Below are 20,041 nucleotides of genomic sequence, written 5' to 3'. Positions count from 1 at the left end.
GTGCCGCTTACTCTAGTATGTTCAATAATCACATATTGTGCTGAATGTCAGTGATTAACATACAAGATTGAGTTTGAGTATGCCAAGTGCTACACAGTATTTCTCAAAATCACATCAACAGTTCCAAATCTAGTAAACTAGAGGACTGAATAACCAAACTGTGCACATTCACTGCAGTATATCCATCGCAAATGTTATGAGAAACAGACCATTACCTTTGTAAATAGCAAGAGCAGCTGCTGGCTATGGTGTTTGTCATTTCAACCCGGCTGAAGACCCAAAGGAGCAACACTAAGTAGCTGCCAGCTAAACACTTTCTAACCTTTGGCTGCATAAAATAAAAGCTTAATAAAGAAAGACAGATAAACTACACATTAAACACTCAGCTCATAATGAGAGAGTTGAAATTAGAAAGTGGAACCTCTCAGCATAAAATGCGAACTCAGCTCAGATTTTTTATTGAGCTCCTCACACTTTTATTTTTTGATCAGCTCAAGACTCCGCTCCTGCAACACTGCTAGAAAGAGAGTCTGTGACACAGCCAGCAGAATTGAGGTAGCCTAAGCAACCAAGTAATGCTAGTAACACCGTATCAGTAGCAGGCGCGACTTTAGATGGCTGACCCTCCCTCACACTCGTTAACGTGCCTCAAACTCAAAAGTAAACTTTGGTTAAAGTTGAAACCAAACGTGAGTGGTAAGAGGTTTCAAGATTACGAGGACTGGGATATTAAGCAAGAAGAACAGCGTTTTTTTTTTTAATTTTACTGACACCAAATGGATCAGTTGTGCCATCCTAGAACTGCAGCAGATGCAATGAACTCTCAATATGGTACTCTCAATAGTACAGCAGCCACTTATCACATAAAGATATTGATGCAATATTACCTACAAATTATGCCTTAAAAAGGCCTGCAATGTCTTTGGTACCACAGCTGATAACACAGGTCCAGGTTCCATTCACTCCACCCTCTTACAAAGAAGTCTTACGATGAAAGGCCCAGCTCAGTATCATCAGACAAAAGAAATGCCATTATTTGCATTGATCATGCATTTAATGTAACAATATTCAGACAGAACATCCAGGGTCTGGCTCCTTTTACAAGCACAATGAAATTTGACTTTGTAACAGGACACACCTCCAGGGAACAGCAGAGCTGGTTGGGTTTTTTTTTTTTTTTGAAAGTGTGCAGGTCTGCGTTTTGTTACTTTATCAAGGAAAAACCAAGAGGGCACACAGGGGCATGGCAGCATAAACAGCAGGCCGCTCCCAAAACTACCCAACAGGCAGTTTCCTATTGAAGCCCCCTGCTTAACCTCAAATCAAAAATACACATGACAGGAAATCGATGATAGCGAGAATCTGGGGGTTTTAATGAGTCACAGAAATGACAGCAGCAGGCGTGTCCCTTCCACTGAGTTTATCCCGATGACACCGCTCCTCTCTGAGCCACGGCAGCGCTTTGAAAACGCCTTCTGCCTGGTTGTTAAGAGTGCGCTTCCTGGAGGAGGCGGCCTCCCGGTCGCCAGGGGTTAGCCAGGCAGACCCCCGGGCCGAACGTCCTGTTCAATTACACCCCGTCAGAGCTGCCGGCAGACGTCTGAGGAGCCGCTGTGATACGGCCACTTCCACCCGGCCAACCCAAGGGCTTGCGACGGGCTGTAATTAACGAGCTCGTTATTACAAAACGCATACTGTAGTGCTCGCGCTGCAGCCACCGAGAGAGAGAGAGAACAGACAGAGAGAGAGAAGGAGGGAGAGAGAGGGAGAGAAGGAAAGAGGGAGGGAAAGAGAGAGAGGAAGGGAGAGAGAGAGAGAGAGAGAGAAGGAGGAAGGGAGGGAGAGAGAGGGAGGGAGGGAGAGAGACAGAGAGAGAGAGAGGGAGGGAGAGTGAATGAGACAGAGTGGTGCTACTCCTCAGCAGCTGCTCGCAGACCAGAGAGGCTGGAAGGGGCCCCTTGAATGGCAGCGAACAACTGTTCACTTAGCGTTCGCGCGAGGAGTCCACACATACGGCGCGCCGATACGCTGAATCACATGACCTCCGGGTCTGCGGGCGGAGCAGCCTTCTGTCCATCTCCATGCAACCACCTAAGGGGGGCGTGACGAGTCTCAGGCAGGTGACAGCCAGCTTCGTCCCACTTCAGCAGGGTTTGTGACACGAGAGGTTTGCTTTAATCCGCATTCTCTTCCTCGTGACCGTCTGTGTCTGTGTGTGTGAGCATTTTCAGAGGCCGAGGAAGGAGGGAGTCTCGCAGTGGCGTTTCCAGTGAAACGATGGGCTCTCGCAGGCTGTCACACCCAGTGCAACAGTACACTGCAGCACTTATTTGCCCAGTATGTCTGCATTCCATCCATTTATATCACGGGATATTTACAGCAGAAAATCAGACAGTGTTCTTTGCTTAAGGGTACAACAGCAGTGCCCCACCCAGGATACGAGCCCACAGTGTTCATATCGCAGGAACGGCTCCTTAACTGCTGTTACACTCTGCCACCAGCAGTGTCACGCGCCTCAGCTCAGACCAGGACATTTTGTTCCAAAAGGCCGCATCAAAATTTATAGTCTTCCCACAATGGAGAGATGCATTTTCATTAGTAATAATGCACCGTTTCATAGCAAGCTGTGCGTGACAATGGAGCCGCGCAGCGGGTGGGACACACTCTCTGAACACACACCTGCCTGCAGCCTCAAGAGAGCAGGAAAGCTGCACTGCACACTGTGAGCCCAGGGCACCCGGGAGACAAAGGCCACAGCAGCCAGCATGGGGCCCTGCTTACTAGCTGTATATAAGGCCAGACAGCACAGCAGGCGACAGCAATGGTCTTAACTGAGATAATGTAGCCGCAAAGCCCCGGCCAATGAAAGGCAGCGGGTAAATCACCCGCTCAATCAGCACGGGGTAAATGTTCCTCATCACGTTAGGTGCAGCCCCGCAGAGCCTGTGCTTGCATACGTTATCTCAGCTGAGCACACGGTTTTCCCTACTTGTGTGTGTGGCTGGCTGGAAGAGGCGACGGAGGCTGTGAGAGCAGAGAGCTCCCGGCGCCTCAGCAAGCAGCAGGATGAGCCCCTCTCCGCTGAGGGCAGTGAAGCCTGGCTCCGGGCCTCCACCAACGCTCTCTACATCACATGGCCCGCTGAAAACCAGTCAGACGATTCCCCCTCCGAGGAACACAGCCAGGCCCCCGCCACACGGAAACATAACGCACGGCACAGGGATAACGTTACACACTCAGCCAGCACTGTGGGCAGGAAATATATTTGCTCATTGCTGATTTGCATTGTTTATTATTTAATAACTTACCACTGAGTTGTTGTGCTGTCATTTGTTAGTACGCCGTTGGCTAGTTATTACGTCACTGGCTTCTGGAGATGTGTCGCAACACTACCGTGACGGCAGTGGAATTTGGAGCGTATACAGAAATCTAGGCGTTCCCTTTCCTCGCCCCACAACCCACCCCCCACCCCTCTGTGGCTGGACTTTGGCTCCACGCCCCCACATCATTCTGTGTGTGTTTATACTGTATCTGTTGCACATCCCGTGTGCGTGCCTGCATGCCTCTAGCGCTGCTTTTCCGCTGCAGAGCTGGAGCCAGCGCTGGCAGACCCGGTACAGTGCGATTGCTCTCTGTTGCATTAGCCGCAACCAGATCCGTGGCGGATGACATCACTCCCGAGCGCTGGTGTCTCTGCCCGGGCCGAGTCCGCCGCCCGGCCCACGCCTGCGCTCCGAAGCCAAAGGCTCCCCTCTCCGCTTTGCTTCCATCCACCTCTGGCTGTTTGCTGTGACAGTGTACGGCGCTGCTATTATTCCCCCCCCCCCCCCCCCTCTACGCCCCAAGCTCACAGCAGCTGCGTTGCCAGCGGCAACATCGTGAATCAGCTTCCCGACTCCACCCACCGCTTGATTATAAACGGGGTGAGCTCCCATTGGTCGGAAAAAAAAAAAAAAAAAAAAAAACTCGGAAAACACCTGGGTCCTGAAAAAGCCTGCCTGGCTTCAGCTCTACAGGGAGAGAGGGATACATGTGTCTGTGTGTCACCTCACACCACATTACCCCACCCACCTCCTGCTGTGTCACACACACAGTGACACTCCCTGTACAGACACACACCCCTCTGTGACTCACTCAGGCTCCTAAAGAAAACACATTAGCACTCACAAGCCTGCTGTGCGGGGTTTCTGATGTTTTCGTCTGGATTCATTCTCCTTTCTTAACACCAAATAGGCAATCATGTTCTTCTAAGCAGCCATACAAGTACAACCTCTTATCGGATTAGGAGGAAATGGTGCAGCCTTACACACCACGCTGTGAGGGCCTAAAAAATACAGAGCAATCACGATGCCTGCTGAAGGTTGAGTCTGAGCTAAACCTGGGGTCAGATCAGATGGAATGAGTGAATCTGGCATTTCACAGTGGGTCATCCAGCACCCCTTACCGCTGGAGTCCAAGCACAAGGGACAGAGGAAGCTCACTCAGTCCCACTGCATTGTGAGAGCCACACAACATGACCAGCCACAATGCTACTGCAATATTCGAGAGCCCCGAACACCATTTGCAAAATAAAAACGACTGGGCCCATCTGATAAACAGCACTCACTGCCTAACGAGATCAGGGTTACTGCCGTTGTTTCTGAAAAAGGTCTGCAGAAACGACCATCAGTGTTTTCACAATCACAGCAGGGTCAAACTGCGGAGACAAGAACCAAGACGGCCTCCAGGTGAAGAGCCCAGATGTACAAACACAAGGCTTCTCACACACCGCGGTTCAAACACGAAGGAGTTCAACTGCTCCTTGCTTCAGACAAGGTCCCAGCTAACAAATGTCACCCATATCCTTTCATTCACTACGCTGTGATATTTACAGCCCAGATAAGACTGAATGAGTGGACTCTGGATCCAAACCCATGGCATACAATGTGACTAACGAATAACAAACTACACTAGAGCCTTTGCCAAGGTGGACCTCGTGGCTTATATGACTTCCGCATCACTGGGATATAAAATCGGCTCCCAACTGCTGCGTGACCGACATTTGACGACACCGGCAGCTAACTTCCCATCAGAATTCAAAATCAAAAAGTGAAGTCAGATCAGTAAATTGCTCAAGGGACAGTAGTAGGGTGCCCTCGGCTACGTGAAATTTTACCCTGAGCCATCCAGCTCCAGTTAGGACATGCTGCCACCCACCTCCGCATTCTCACCCTCCAGTAAAGCTCAGCCACAGTTCACCCTTCTAACGGCTTTACTTTCCTCAGGCCTTCTGACAACAGCAGCATCAGAACACCTCCTCTGTGAAAGTATTCACTCCTTATAGGACTTTGCACCGCCTTCATCTCTAGGGTGATTTTCTCTCCGTGGGTCACTGTGCACAGCTCCATGCAGGAAGTGGTAAGCTCTCAAACTTGACCTCTGATTAACACGTTAACGCTAACACAACTATCTGCAGTACATCATCTGCGTTTTCTCTGAGTTTCATCTGAGTTTTCTCCCTAACATTTCACCTCAAAGATCTGAAAGACATTTTTGTTTTTTTTTTTCCCTTTAGAATGTACCATTGCACCTCAGATTCAAAATGAAAGCAAGGGAAAATTCGGTTTGAGAGTCATTCGTGAAAATGCTGTGCATAACTGAGGAAACAGCTTCATTCTACAGAGTCCTTTCCCAAGCTGTAAACATTAGATACAAAAAACCGAAGAGGCTACTGTGCGACACCTTCCAGTTTTTCAAATGTACTCCACAAACATGTTCAGCTAAGCTGCGCGGTTGTAATGCTTCAGTCTCCTTTGCTCCCGGCCTTCCTCAGTCCTTTAGCCTCATAAACTGAACACAGCAAAGACGAGCAGCACCAATGACATTATATAGACCATAAGCGCCATGCTGCTGGTGCTCTGTGCTGCAAAGCCAGTCTCACAGGTCCAAGATCACTGATCGCTGGCTAGCTCCAATTTTCCCCTATAATCCGGTTACATTCGCTTCCAGTTTGCGGAGCAATGCGGCCCAGCAGCCCTGTACAGCAAGGCTTTCCCTCACGAGGGGAAGCCGCTGAGAGGACGCCTACCCGGGCCAGCTCTGTGACCAGCTCTAGGGGACGAGGTGACCCCCCCCCCGCCGAGGAGCCCGGCCGGGGGGAGTCACAGGACCGGGGACGGGGCAGGGCCTCGTGACCGCGAGAGGACACGACTAAATGCGATGTCAGAGTTTCCTGGCCCGGCTGGAGATTACCCCTTTCTCAGGACCGAACTGCCACACTTTGCTTTTCCTCATATGCTCAGCAGCTGCTCCTCATCTCCCTCAAGCCTGAGACAGAGGAACATACAGCACAACCAGGAGCCCACATATATCACACGTATGCAACACTCGTCCGACCACAGTCCTCTTTGGCCTAAAGTAAGCAATGACTTTCCTCACCGCATGCCTTCCTTCTGCTCCAGTGCATCAGAACTCACTGACAGTAAAGGGAAAGCAATGCGTTCAGTAAAAAACAGGAGAACTAAGAGGGCCAGTCAGTCAGTCACAGTCTTTGCCTCAGAGACATCGATCTGGCTAAGCGGTCCACTGGCCTCTGTTCACACACAAAAATATCTGAAATGACCATTTTAAAACAAGCAGTTAGTGATGTTTGCGGAGGAAAAAAGAGCTTTGAAAAACACTGACCCAGAATCCTCTGGAAGGAGAGTGAAAACTTCAGCCAGACATCACTCTTTTTACCTACTCCTTCCTTATTTCTCATCACTCCTCCGCCACAATGGCTACTGGCTGCTGGTGTCAAATTACGCCCCACACCACTGCTCCTTCCTAACGCTTTGCACAGTCAGATGAGCATGCTTTTGCATATCACATTTTCAGAACTTCCTATACAGTTTTGGGGTTTTTTTTTTTACGGCGCAAGAAAATAAGCCGATAAGCAAACAGCGGCAGTCGAAACAGGCAGACAACACGGCAACTGGAAACCCACACAGAGAACACTTACAGCCCGTTCTGAGGCCTGCTTCTTGCCTGATGTAACACGTTTAACCACAGTGAGTCAGCGGGTCTTGTGTCACACGGTGTCTGGCTATCGCTCCTTCGTTAATGCAGAGATAGCGCTCCCCGAGCATGCTGAAGCCGGCGCCGGGACGTGCCTATCCACCTACCGGTCAGGAGCGGGAGGCTCGCTGAGGGGCCGTCCTGCCTCCATCCCGCTGCTCCTCTCGGCCGCTCCAGAGAGGCGCATGAGACTCAGCGGAGTCCTGCTGCACTGCAGCGCCGGCCTGGCCTCCGCTGAAGGCTGTGTCCCGCCACGGCTGCGTCTCTCCCTCCCTCCCTCCCTCCCTCCCTCCCGCTCTCTCTCTCTCTCCCCGTTCCTGCATCCCTCTCTCTGGCCCGCTCCGCTCCGGGCAGAGGACTGACAGGGCCCTCCCCCTTGCCCCGGAGGAGAAGAGTTTCTGCAGGCGACTCAGCACTTTCAGTGCAGGGCTGGGTCACATGGTCACATGGTCTGGGAGGGACAGCTGAGACGGTGTCACATGCTGCAGCACAACAGCTCTTTTGTTCAACCTGAAGCGCCAGAGACGCCACACACACACACACACACACACACACACACACACACACATACACATACACACACATACACACACATACACACACATACACAAACACACACACACACACACACACACACACACACACACACACACACACAAACAACCACATTTTCATATAACATACACACATACATATCACACAAACAAAAATACACACATATACAGTCATTACCAAATCAAATGTACTGCAGTACAAACATTCTTGGTCACTGTTACACTTCAGAAATATCCTTCACTGGCCAAAGTTTAGGAAAGAGCTGAATAATCTTGGAAACAAACAAACAACCCTCCTAACTTCCACCAAATGGATAACATCTTCCAACTGCTACATTTCCATTAAAACATAAAACAATAAATCAAATTATAAGGTTTTTCACTTTATTAATAAAAATGATTTGAGTATTTATTTGGATCTATTTTGGCAACATAGCAAGAACTGCCAAAATAAGCAGAGATATAAACCCTTCCATTACCGGTGAACTGTTTGAGAAAGTGACTCGGCAACAGCATGTTGGCTTTGGCTGACATTTCTCAGCATATCCTGGAACAGCCATATTTTCAGACTGACGCAACACTTCACGAGCGGACAGAAGCACTTCAGCGCTAACATTGGCAGATAATCACTGATAAAATACCGTTGCACAGGGACAGTGTAGCTCCACTGTACATGGAATCCCTCAAAGAGACCACCCTCTCTGAATCAGCTTGCTCTCTGTGTTTGCTAAACTCATTATTTTTCAGTCTTTACAGGTAATTATAGCCTGCGGCCTCCATGTTATTCATTTCACACGCATTTCATTAAGTGTTTTTGCTTGCGATAAATCCCTGCCCATTCACAGAGCCCTCCTGGAAAACTCCCCTGTATTACAGTAATAACTCGCTGCATTCTGTTGTACGACTGTCCGTTTCCCATCAGCCGGTGGGATGTCAGCGCACGCCGTTACCTGAGATGCCGGAGCTAATGGGAGCGCGCCGCTGCACAGAGACACCGGGACCGCGCTGGGAGCAAAGCGATGCGCACAGGTACTGAGAAAGGGGAGACGAAACAGAGCCGCAGGACTCTGCGCCGCGCTCCCGTTCTCCGTGACAGCGTGAAAGTGACCCCCCGAACGGACCGGCACACTCCGGCGGCGACCCGCGGAGGACGGCGTCCCCGTCACGCGCTTCGTCCCCCCTCGCACTCGCGCGAGCTCCGCCGGCGGCCTCCCGGAGGACGGGACGATGGCGGCCTCCCGGAGGACGGGACGATGGCGACCCGCTCAGGAGCGTGGCCGCGCCGGGACAAAAGGGAGAGGAGAACAGCGCTCGCCTGTGCCCTGCCTCTGACACGGAGCTGAACAAGGGAATCAGCGGGGTTTGGGGGGCCAGCCTGCCATTCCGACCCATACGGAAGGGCTGAAAGGACATAAGTGGCAACACTCCTTTAAGCTTCAAAAAAAGGTTCATATCCTTTTGACATGATTTAAGAGACACCCTCGCAACACATATGTATTGTGTTAAGACAATGGAACAATGCATTCAAAGGCATTTTACTTAAGACTTTTGCTTAAATGCTTGAAATTTGTTTCTGACACAAATGTAAATAGTGAGGTTGATGCCTATGTATGATTTCCTTTCCATAAAAAAAAGTTTTAAATATTCTTTGGCTACTTTGAAGAATTTCATTTGAAGAGTTGAAGAGTTAAATTGAAGCGTTTCAATTTAACGCTTTTTTGACCACTGCATGATTCCATCTGTGTTATTTCACAGTTTTGATGTCTTTACTGTTCTTCTAATAAGTGTTGTATGAGCTGGGGAGCTGCTTATCTGCAGGCGGGCAGTAAGGTCAGCACACCTGAGCTGGGCGTGGATGCCTCCGTCCTGAAGTGAACCCGCAGGCCCGGCCGGCTCTCGCTGCCACCCCCCGCGCAGAAAGCCAAGCCTTTAGGGTCACTGGAAAACATCACTTATTCATGCGCCGCTTCGGGCGCTCAGCACGGAGTCGCTTTCCGTAGTGGATTACCGGCCTGCCTCGAACAGGGAAGGCAGCTAACATTGGGCACGCCACCATCTGAAGTACTACAGAAAAATTCTTCTGCTTCATTCTAATGAACTTTGACCATGTTGCACTTTGATATTAACTCTGAAGTGATGAATTAAAGCAACTGTTCCGTTTTGTAAGATAAAATTCATACATATAAACAGACAAACGTAACTGTAATGTAACTGAAATAGCAGTGGAATGAATCTGGGCTTAAATCAGCTCGGCTAAATGTTGCCGCACACCTCCCGTTTCCACAACAATTGCAAAAGGTTGACGATGGGATTAAAAACTCTACCCCAGACCTGAAACATGGGGCAAAAAGATCTACCATTAGTAATTGACAAATTACACAGTACACAGAAGATGCAAATGCTTCTCAATGAAGTACTGATGGCACTTAGGAATGGCCTCACTATGATAGGGCTGACTGGTGTTCTGAGGCGATAGGAGTTTATTTTCTGGAAAAAGTCCACTGCTCAATGTAGAATAGCCAATAACCGGCTGCCAGGAGATTGCAAATATGCACATACTGCTAGTCTTACACTTTACTGACATGGGCGATATTTCGAGTGAGCGCGCCAACAACACTCCCCGATAGTGTGTCAGCAAATTTAGCTAAAGTGAAATCCGACAGTTTGTACCCTAGCTTTCACAACTGCCTTCACTGACCCCGAACAGGGGTCTTCCACTGCAGAACCACATCTAATGTTACACCCCTCAAAAAGCAATTCAGCAAGTGCCAGCTTGATAGGTTAGAACTCCTTTGACATTTTGTCCATTTTCTCTGGGCTAACTAAGTACTGTTTTAATACCCCAAGTATCACAGCTTGACTGCACAGTTAGCTGGCCATTATCTCAAGTACCAGCTAACTGGGGTTGCTTGACAGTTACTGATATAGCAGTATTACCATATTAGGTTTGGTTTGTTTTTGTGTCTCTATGTATGTGTGACTGCACAGTTAGAGAGCTATTAAAATAACACCTACACCTACAAGCTTATCATCAAGCATGTTTTAACCATCTGCACGAATCATTTAGGATTCCCCAATACAAATGCCTTGATTAAAATTATATGTGGCATTTTAAAGTTTAGCCTTTGCAATATCTGCTTCCTATCATCAGCCATACAGTGTTACCTCTAATTTGCTGTACAATACTGCCATCATGAAACTGGAAAAAAATCATACATCACCTTTAACATATGCCCTTAGGCCAATAATCTAAATGAAGGTGCTGTAAGCAGTACACCTGATGCAATGCTTATTCTACCATTTCTTAGCAATTAAAGCAGCCAAGCAGACATAAGTATTAATTTTACACTGCACATCAGATTAAAAATCAACAACTGAGGATGAAATGGGAGGAACCTCATAAATCTTATTGAAAAAAAACAAACATTTCAATCGTTACTCCTTGCAAAAAGTAGAATGTGTGAATGTGCGCCTTTGTTTCCGAACCAGCAGAACTGCCTTGAACACTTGGCTTGTGTATTTAGCGTCCTTCCTGCGACAAGGGGTTCATATCAAGCAGAAAAATGCAGCTGTAACAGATAAGAGCTGCCGGGGAAAAACCCAGCACACTGCTGTTAGCATACATTCGCCTGGCACCCACAGGCAGCACGGTACATGTTAAACCAAAAGCTTTCATCACACAAAGCCACAGCTGAAGCAATCCTTCCTTGGCACTACATGTGGGGTTGGACGTGCCCCCTTTGATGTTACAGCGGTGGTGGTAAGCTGGATTCTCACAGTTTCTCAGACAGACAGAATGTGTTCAACATTGCAGTCCACTGGTTCTAAGCCTCTTCTCTTTACTGTGTATGGTTTCACAGACTTGCCACAGTTTGCCACTGTGCTAAAAAACCAGCAGAACAACAGAATTAATGTGATATCCGAAGCCACACCAAGGTGACCGAACGCAACCATTTCAATTACGGTATTAGTGTGCGCTCTCACTGATCAGTTTTAAATTTAGGCACTTAGGTTGCATGCAGTTGGCAGGGCATCCCCTGAAACCCCGGGGGATTTGTAGCCCTGTGTGAGAATCATTAGCTCGGATGAAGTCTGAATGTTGATTTCTCTAAAGCGCCACCCAGCACCTGCACACTATGCAAACCTAGAACAGGATGCCTATGGGGAAAGTCTGGAGTGAATCTCCGTAAGATAGCGACCTCACTTTCAGTTTCCTTCTGCTCTGGCGGTAACCTTGCCGTCAGCTGGACCTCTGGCAGAGACATGAGTATGTGCTGATTGGCCTAACAGTCGTAACAGAGAAAACGTGACAAGTGCAATGCTGAACTCTAATTAAATTCAGCCACTGGCAGGAACAAAAAAAAAAAAAAAAAAATGACAGAAGATCTTCACAGGAGTGATTTTCAGAGCTCTATAAAAACCTGTGTTTACAGTTCGAAATGGTGCGCACACTCTTAAAAACAAGCTTGTTCTTTTAGCATTAAAAATAAAAGGGCCTAAAAAAAGTGGCCTAGCCACTGGCTACACTGAAGCTTAAAGGAGCATAGCACCTTCAGATAAGACCAGTTGGGCGCACATTAGAACACAAGGAATGCGCACAGTGAAGCAGCACTATTTCCAATGTGCTGGTGTCCTGTGATGTCCGGTTCAAATCACCAGCCCCGGGCTGGGGGGTGTGGCACACACCAACAGCAGCATCTGGGCCACAATAACAAGCGGGCCTCTGTTCCGGAACCCTCAGCACACTCCCAGCCCTCCCTCTGATCTCCGCCGCCTCCATCACCACGGCAACCCCGTTCTGCCTCGGCGGCTGGTCCCTTTCCAAAACACTCCCTTAAGGTGAGTCCCCCGCCCTCCTCCGTAGATACCAGCCCGAGCGGAGGGGGAACGGCGCGGTTACACCAGCAGGAACATGGATGCGCGGCGGTCACTCTGTAACACTATCCTCATGCAGTCAGGGCTGAGCAATTTCCTTCTGAGATGATTCAAACCCTTGTTTGTTCCTTTCGTAATGCCAGAGAGAGAAGCTCAGCGGGTCTCTTCCAGACACAGGCCATTTGTTTCATCTGGAAGGCACGCAACTGTATAAAGCGAACCTCCTGTGAGGCGTCATTTATCAGTGCGATGTAATTCTGAACTATGCAGCCAAATGTCCTAAGACACACTGGGATGACCCAAGCGCCCAAAACCGGGGACTGGAGGAAAACCGTTGCAGGTGCTACATGAAACGTAGGGCTTTGGAAAAGCAGACACAGCTCAGGACCCGCACTCCTGTTCCTGGCCGATCAGTTGCCCAACCCCGCCCTTCCTTTAACTGGAAGATGACCGCCGTGCAAGCCGTGACTGTGACATCACCCCGACCGTGGTCTCTCTGCCAAAAACAACTGAGGAAGTGTTGTTCACCAGAGCTCAGGGAAAACACAAACACCCAATTGTTTCAGAGCAGCCTTCTCACTACCAAGATAGCTCTAGGAAACATGGCAGGCTACTGTTCATGCTGTGTACGCCCACGCACCTCTGCAGTGCAATTAAGTACTGACAGCATCAGGGACTTGAACCATCAACATTATTAGGTCTACCTTGGAAGGACACCCATATGGTCTAATACAAAGTGTTTCAGTTTCTCCTGCCCACCCCTGCATTTAGCACGGCTTTAATAATGATGATGAACTCAGACAGAATGTCGATGTGAAATGAGCAGTCTCTCTTCTGAGGCCATAAGGCAACACAGGGAAACATTAGCGAGGGGGGGGCAGGGTGGGGGTTAGACATTTCAAAGTCTCCTGGTGTTCTTGCAGTTTCCATTATAATTAACCTCTAGCACCGAGGCTGCAGCTTGTCAGATGAGCTTCCAGGGATGAGGGTGGCTGTTCTTTCCGTAAGAGGCTGTACTGAGAGGCGTGAGGAGGTGGAGCTCTCTCAGAGTGCTTCATTCTCGTAGCGGTCTGTGTCTTATGATCAAGCATCTCCCTTGAGCTTCTCAAAAGACAATTACAGCTTCAACAAGCAGTGCGTGTTCATATTTTTAAAAGGCTGTGATGGTTATCAGCCTTTAACATGCTCACAAGGTGCAATAATCCCTCTCCTGTGGCTGAAATGCCATGACCACCAGCATCATCTGAGCATCTTTATTAATGCTCACTAACAATACAATTCAGGTTAAGCTCAGTCTTACGCTACAACGCTATTGCTAGAGTTCGCCGCAAGCGGCTGAAAAGGTAAGGCCTTACACTTCGCTTGCAGACGAATTGCATCACTGGCCTTTTAGCAACACTAGCGCACAATGCCAGCTACATGCACAACTACTTCCTGCACTGACATCCAGCATGCAAACAACCTGCATCTCAGTGAGCAGATATCCTTGTTGCCAAACTGAGCCTGCTGCAGTGATCAACGGTGAGACAGCTTAGCTTTCAGACTACATGAAAACACTGCTCAGTTTTCAACAGCAAAACACAGCACCTGCCACTAGCAACACTGTCAACTGTGCTTCCAGATTCACTCACTTTCTCAAAGGAGCTGATTAAAACTTGCTGACTGAGAGTAGAATGACAGCTACATGGATATAAAGCTGAACGACGATTTACACAAGCTCTCTGACAAATGTAAAGAAGCTGTGCTAGCTTAAGACATTGAATACAATGGAGAAATGATACGTCCACAAGCTGACATGCTGTGGATTTGTTGTCAAAAACACCCCGTTTTTTTGGTTGTTGGCATTGTTGCAAGAGCAACCTGGCTGGTCTATCTAGTTAAGCACTGATACCTGCTGCTTGCAGCACTGAGCTTTCTAACAATATTCAGATCTACACAGCTAGCAACCTGCTTAGCAAATGTGAGGTAAACGGCATGTGCGTGCATTCTAAACTAGCTAACAAGATTGCCTGTAGCTGGTTACCAGGTTTTCAGATATCAGCTAGGGAACCTCAGGCATTTTCCTTCAAATATTTTAACACATTTGAAATGATTGTTTTATGTTTTTGACATTGGACAATTTAAGCTAGCCCAATACATACATAACTACATAACTACAGAAATAACATCAGAATCCCTAAGTTAACGTTCAGCTAGCAGTTTTACTACAAATACAAATCTACATGTCCATGTTACCATAGTTGTTTGCTACCTAGATAATTATTTTGGAATTATTCAATCCTACTGTGTAGCTTTTGACATAAAGCCTCTTCATGATTATAACAGCCTTGAGCACCAAACAGCAGCACCACCCTCCTTTTAAAGCTATCCAGCCTACCCATTAAAACAAGTCCCCCCCATGCACACAGGACCATACCATTTCCACAACAGCAAGGCTAATCCACTTCAGAGACACCACTGCCTACCCACAGCATCTCCAGGCCCCACCTCTGCCTGTCTGACTGACTGACGGCTGTGAAGGTGACTGTGTGGACCAGCATCCCTGAATGAGACTGTTGCGCCCCAATTACCCTGATTCTAAAAGGTGTAAGTGTGGCAGTTTCAGTACTGCAGATTTACAGTGACTGGACACATTAAAGAGACTTTTTGGATTTTCAGAAAAGTGGCCACCGACACAGTATGTCTTGTATTACTCTAGCTGCATGACACTAATCAGTGATCATTTGAAATTAGCAGCAGTGCCAAAAATCTTCCACTTACCATATAAACACAACATTTTCAGACTAACACAGAATAAAATCAGGCCACATTTTGGATCGTGTGGGCTCCACACCACCGAGGCCCTAAGTCCAAGTCACTTGGTTATTTTAATTCCGTTGCATTATAGAGGCAAATGAAGAAGGCTAACGTCTAAATCAATGTCAACACTGCACATCCACAAGCAAGAAAAACATGTTGTCCGTTCACTTCATTCAATCCTGAGAGAAAATTCTGTTTGTTTACTTCTGGGAAAAATTAAAACATGTCTTCACATGTGTCACTTTAAGCCTAAGTAGGCTTTGCCGTTAATATGCAGTCAGGCTTGCGAATAATTGGTCAAAAGATTAGGAGCTAGCCGTTTTAGATCTGAAGTGACACGTGGCTAGGTTATTATACTTGCTTTGTGCGACGAGGTAAATCAGTTTAAAAACCTCCTTGGTTTGTGTGGGCAATCGTTGATAAAACAATCGCAAGGGCAAATCAAGAAATGGGGAACTCCTGACGGCGTCCACATCACTTACCGTAACGTGTAAATTACCAATCACAAAAAAAGTTGCTTTAAATGTGAAAATATAACAATAAAGACCTCGTATTGTGCACATTCAATTGTGTACTGGGTTGCCCAAGGCCAGTAGCGCTGTTCCACTACACATTTGACAAAACAGCTTTCAGACTGTTACACCGCAGGTCACATGACTGGCCGTGTCCTGTGCATAACAATACGAAGCCAGCAAGCCAGCCACACATCTCGTATTGCTGAGACATTAAAATTAATTTCTGGTATTATCCTATAAATCACTTTAGGGGCATAGCAAGTCGGGATGGAACGGTTTGCTGACACCGAAGATCTGTCTTTTATATAACCCTAGCTCACTACCTGTTCATCGTTAGCTGGCTGGCTAGCTCGTACAAAGTGCATGCGACTCGAAAAGCTAACGTTAGGCTATGCACTCTATGCCGGGTTCTTGACATAACTACACAGACAGGAGAGACGACAACACTGTACCATGTTAGCCAATACATGCGCATGTATCATACCCAATGTTGTCTACCATACAATAACGTCGTGCGCGTTAAATAGGTAGCTAGCTATAGCTGCACATACTTACTGGTTTCAGTGCCAGAATAAACCTAAAATGTTCATCCATGAAAACCCATTTTCAACAAAATCATTACATATATTGCAGTTTATATGGACAATGTAGTCAGTTACTGTGGCTACCAGCAAGCTAACACTATTTCAACATTAGCGCGCTCCTTACAAAATATATGCAACGCTGTCATAACACAGACATGATCGGCCAACGACGTTATCGTAAGAGTACACAACCCGCAGATAGCTGACGTCGGCTAACTTACATTACTAAATGAGACGACAGCGTTAACGGACTAGCAAGACCACAAGACTTAAAATTATCATCAGCCTTGTTATCATGTTTGCAAACCCCACAGAAGGCATAAAGAAATAGAGTAAGGAAATTTCCGTAAGAGCCAGCTAGCTACGCGTGTCAGAGTTGAATATGAATAGTCTGGCTATGTTTGTCCAGTGTTAACGTTAGCTAGATATTATATGTGATTTCTCTTGAGCGAAAATTGCTGGAGTTAGTAGTTGGGTAGCTAGCATTAGTGGATTGCGACTAGTTCCCTCTTCTTGCGAGTCAGTAACCCATAACGTTAGAGCGCACAATGATTCTGGCGCTAATTACAAACCACTGTAATTTCCAAACAACTAGCCAGCTCGTCGCTGGATATCTAGCAATCGGTGGCTGGGTGCTTGTTAGCTAGAGCAGAAGTAGACCCAATTTCCTATGAAAAATAGAAAATAATACAAAACACAGCCGGTCAGCTAACGAAATTATGAAGCTAACGTCAGCCAGCGATATGCAATGTTAAACTGAACTTGCGACGCAGCAGGTAAGGTAACGTCAGTTAGCCAGCTAGCTACTCTAGGAGCTCATCGCGCTGACGATCGCCATAGCGTATCTAGCTTGCGCTAGCTCGATGAAAAACGCAACTAGATAAAATGGCTAGCTAACATGAAAGAGATGGGAATTTGTTTACCTTTCAGTGTTGCTTTCTCAGTCAATGGACGATAGTTCCAGGCCTAGTTAGATGAACCTCACACAATGGTTGCTGCTATGCAGTTATTTTCCTAATGCAGGCTGAACTGACAGTAGCCTGATAGCTAGCTAGCTGGCTGGCTAGCTAGCTAGCTAGCTAGCTAGCTAACCTCTACGAGATGTGAGAAGTAGCTAGCCAGCTAGTTAGGCGTTTAAATTGCAGTCCAGCTTCTCGCCTATTACTCCTTGAGCGCTCTTTTTAATACCAGCTGTTTAGATGTGGCAAAGGTTTGGGTTGATGGTATATTTTCTCCTTTCCGGCGACAATTTGATTGTGTTTTGATATGAGCTGTCTGTTTCTTAGCTGGGGATCCAGGTCAGCCTCTCGTAGCCTGCCAGAGAGTGACACACAAGCCGTGACGTCACATCGCGCAGCGACTACCCCCTTTCCCAGAAATTACAAGACGGGGGTTTCATTTGCTTCGCTTTTCCCTCCCTCCGGTCACAAAGTAGTAAATTAACGGTGTAACTTTTGTACAAGTTTCTTGTGTCTGAAAAAGAAAATAAACATTTTATTTGAATATAGTCAAGAACAAAATCCTAATTTTCATTTTTCTGTTATGCAGTATAACATTTCTTCACCACACTCCGTGCACGAATGCCTGATTTTTGTGAACGCAGAGCCTCTGCTTGCAAAAATTTACAATCTAAAACGGAAATCTCAAACTGCTGTATTTTTTTCAGGGAAATATGCACAAAATAGGTAGTTTGGAACGTCGAACTGCATATGCCACCCTTTTAAATTGACTTAGCACCATCTACTGGCTAACGATTGATTTAATGTAATTGAAACTCCATTAAATGTACACTATTTTATTTAATTTATTAACGTAATTTAATGCAGCAGCAGCACGCTGTATATCTGTCAAGGAACTGCACTTCGGACTAAAAGGTCGCAAATTCAAGTATGCTGCACTTTGACCCTTGAATAAGACCTTCATTTCTGCAGCGACGTTAAATGTATCAAATTCTATTAATAAGTAAGTAAAACATAAGACATGTAACAGACCCTCGATAAGGGCATTGAATAAATAAAGCGGATGGATAATATTGTAGATCTCATTTTTAAACAAGTATAAGGGTTTGAATTTTGGCTGATAAATAAAGTTGGCCAGACACGGGCCATTAAATCGCTTTTGAATTGGGGGGTGGGGGAGGAGGGGGGGGGGGGGGGCACGCTCACAGCTGCAACCACACAATAGCAGGGGGTGCACCCATCCCAGCTCACACAAACTAACGTAACCATTGGCCTAAATCCTTATTGGTAGACCTTCATTGGCTTAGACTAGAGTCAGTTGAATGAAATAGGTCCAGTTCAGACAGATTGTTTTGTTTCCCTTATGAATATCATTTATTGGGCAAGCCAATGTCAATCTGTTCACCTATTAAACTGTTATGAAGAGCTGTTGCTTTGTAAGTGGTTAGAATTTCAGTTCTGTCAAAAAATCTCTTAGTGCAAGACAGTACTTGCTTAAGCTAGTGAGACATTGCCCATCTGCTTTAATATTTGAGTAATATATTGCAAAGTGCCTGAGGAAAGATCAGTGTATTTGGTTGTATTCCTCGCTCACTAAAAGGACCACAGGCACAAGAGCAGTCTTACTCAAGATGAGGCACTCATATAACTTGGGTGCATACACATGCTCTCCTGCGCTGATAGTCGCTCTGGAAAAGGGCATCTGCTAAATCTATGTAATGAGGTTTATAGATAGTTTACGCAGTACTTAATCTACAACTAATATACAAATCATCTTTCCTCAATTCATCAGATTTTCAGAAAGTAATACCTTAACATTTGTTCACTCATCCTGATGATTCAATTTTAAGCACCAAAACAGTAGTATGAATGAAGAACTCATGTTTTTGTTTTATTTCTGATCTGCTGCTAAGTATGAAATATCCTCATTTTAAGAAGCAATCTAAAAATGCACTGTCTCAGTGTTAGTGGCCATGTTACTACATTTTATATATAGACTCATATACTGTAGTTATGGCTGCCCCATATAAATGTGGGGAACCACCTTATTTGTAAGTCCTACTCCTGTTCCTGAGCTGACTGCACATTTTACAGAATTTAAAGGAAGTGAAAGAGGAGGCACTACCACACTATTGTTTCATACATATCAACAATCAAATGCTGTCCTTCCATTGCAAGCTTCCTCCACATAACCACTCACATAACAACAGGTTTACGCAGGGTTAATAATGGACAAAGAAATAACAGACACACAAATAACAAGAGAGTCTTTATTTTTCAAAAACGAGTGTCCATATTTGCAGCACATAATATTTCTATAAATAATGTTTTTCTAATAAAAACTATGCCATAGGTTTACAGCACATTTTATTATACTACAAATATTTTCTGTATTTCCTGTACTTATTATGTTAATTCAACAAATCTCTATTTGAATATTGTGTTAGTATGCTATTCATTATTCTTATTTTTGTAATATTGAAATGTAAGTGATGTTTACCTATATTTAGATCATAATGAGTATCTTAATACTGCGAGTCCTTTAGCGTCATGTTCAATTTAATATGCTACTGTAATAATTCAAGAGCTAATTCTGGAACTAAGGATTAATCCCAGTTTTAAGCAAGAACCTGCAGCACAGCGCTAAACATATAGATATTATCAAAATTTGCAAAACCTCCACTCTCTTAACCATCAATGCATTTCAATCCCAAGTACAT

The 20,041-nt window shown here is 46.2% G+C and overlaps 1 protein-coding gene across 1 annotated transcript in view; it reads right to left on the bottom strand.

Annotated features, from left to right (window-relative positions):
• Positions 1 to 17,679, bottom strand: part of LOC118769779 (ETS-related transcription factor Elf-2-like) — a 38,135-nt gene extending 20,456 nt beyond the window's left edge. The window contains exon 1 of the mRNA XM_036517092.1: positions 17,286 to 17,679. The gene's annotated coding sequence lies outside the window, so the exon portion shown is untranslated. The remainder of the gene's footprint in view (positions 1 to 17,285) is intronic.
• Between the last annotated feature and the right edge of the window lie 2,362 nt (positions 17,680 to 20,041).

The sequence above is a fragment of the Megalops cyprinoides genome, chromosome 22 (genome assembly GCF_013368585.1).
Source record: "Megalops cyprinoides isolate fMegCyp1 chromosome 22, fMegCyp1.pri, whole genome shotgun sequence".
Classification (NCBI taxonomy): Eukaryota; Metazoa; Chordata; class Actinopteri; order Elopiformes; family Megalopidae; genus Megalops; species Megalops cyprinoides.
This window is presented reverse-complemented; position numbering and strand designations above follow the sequence as displayed.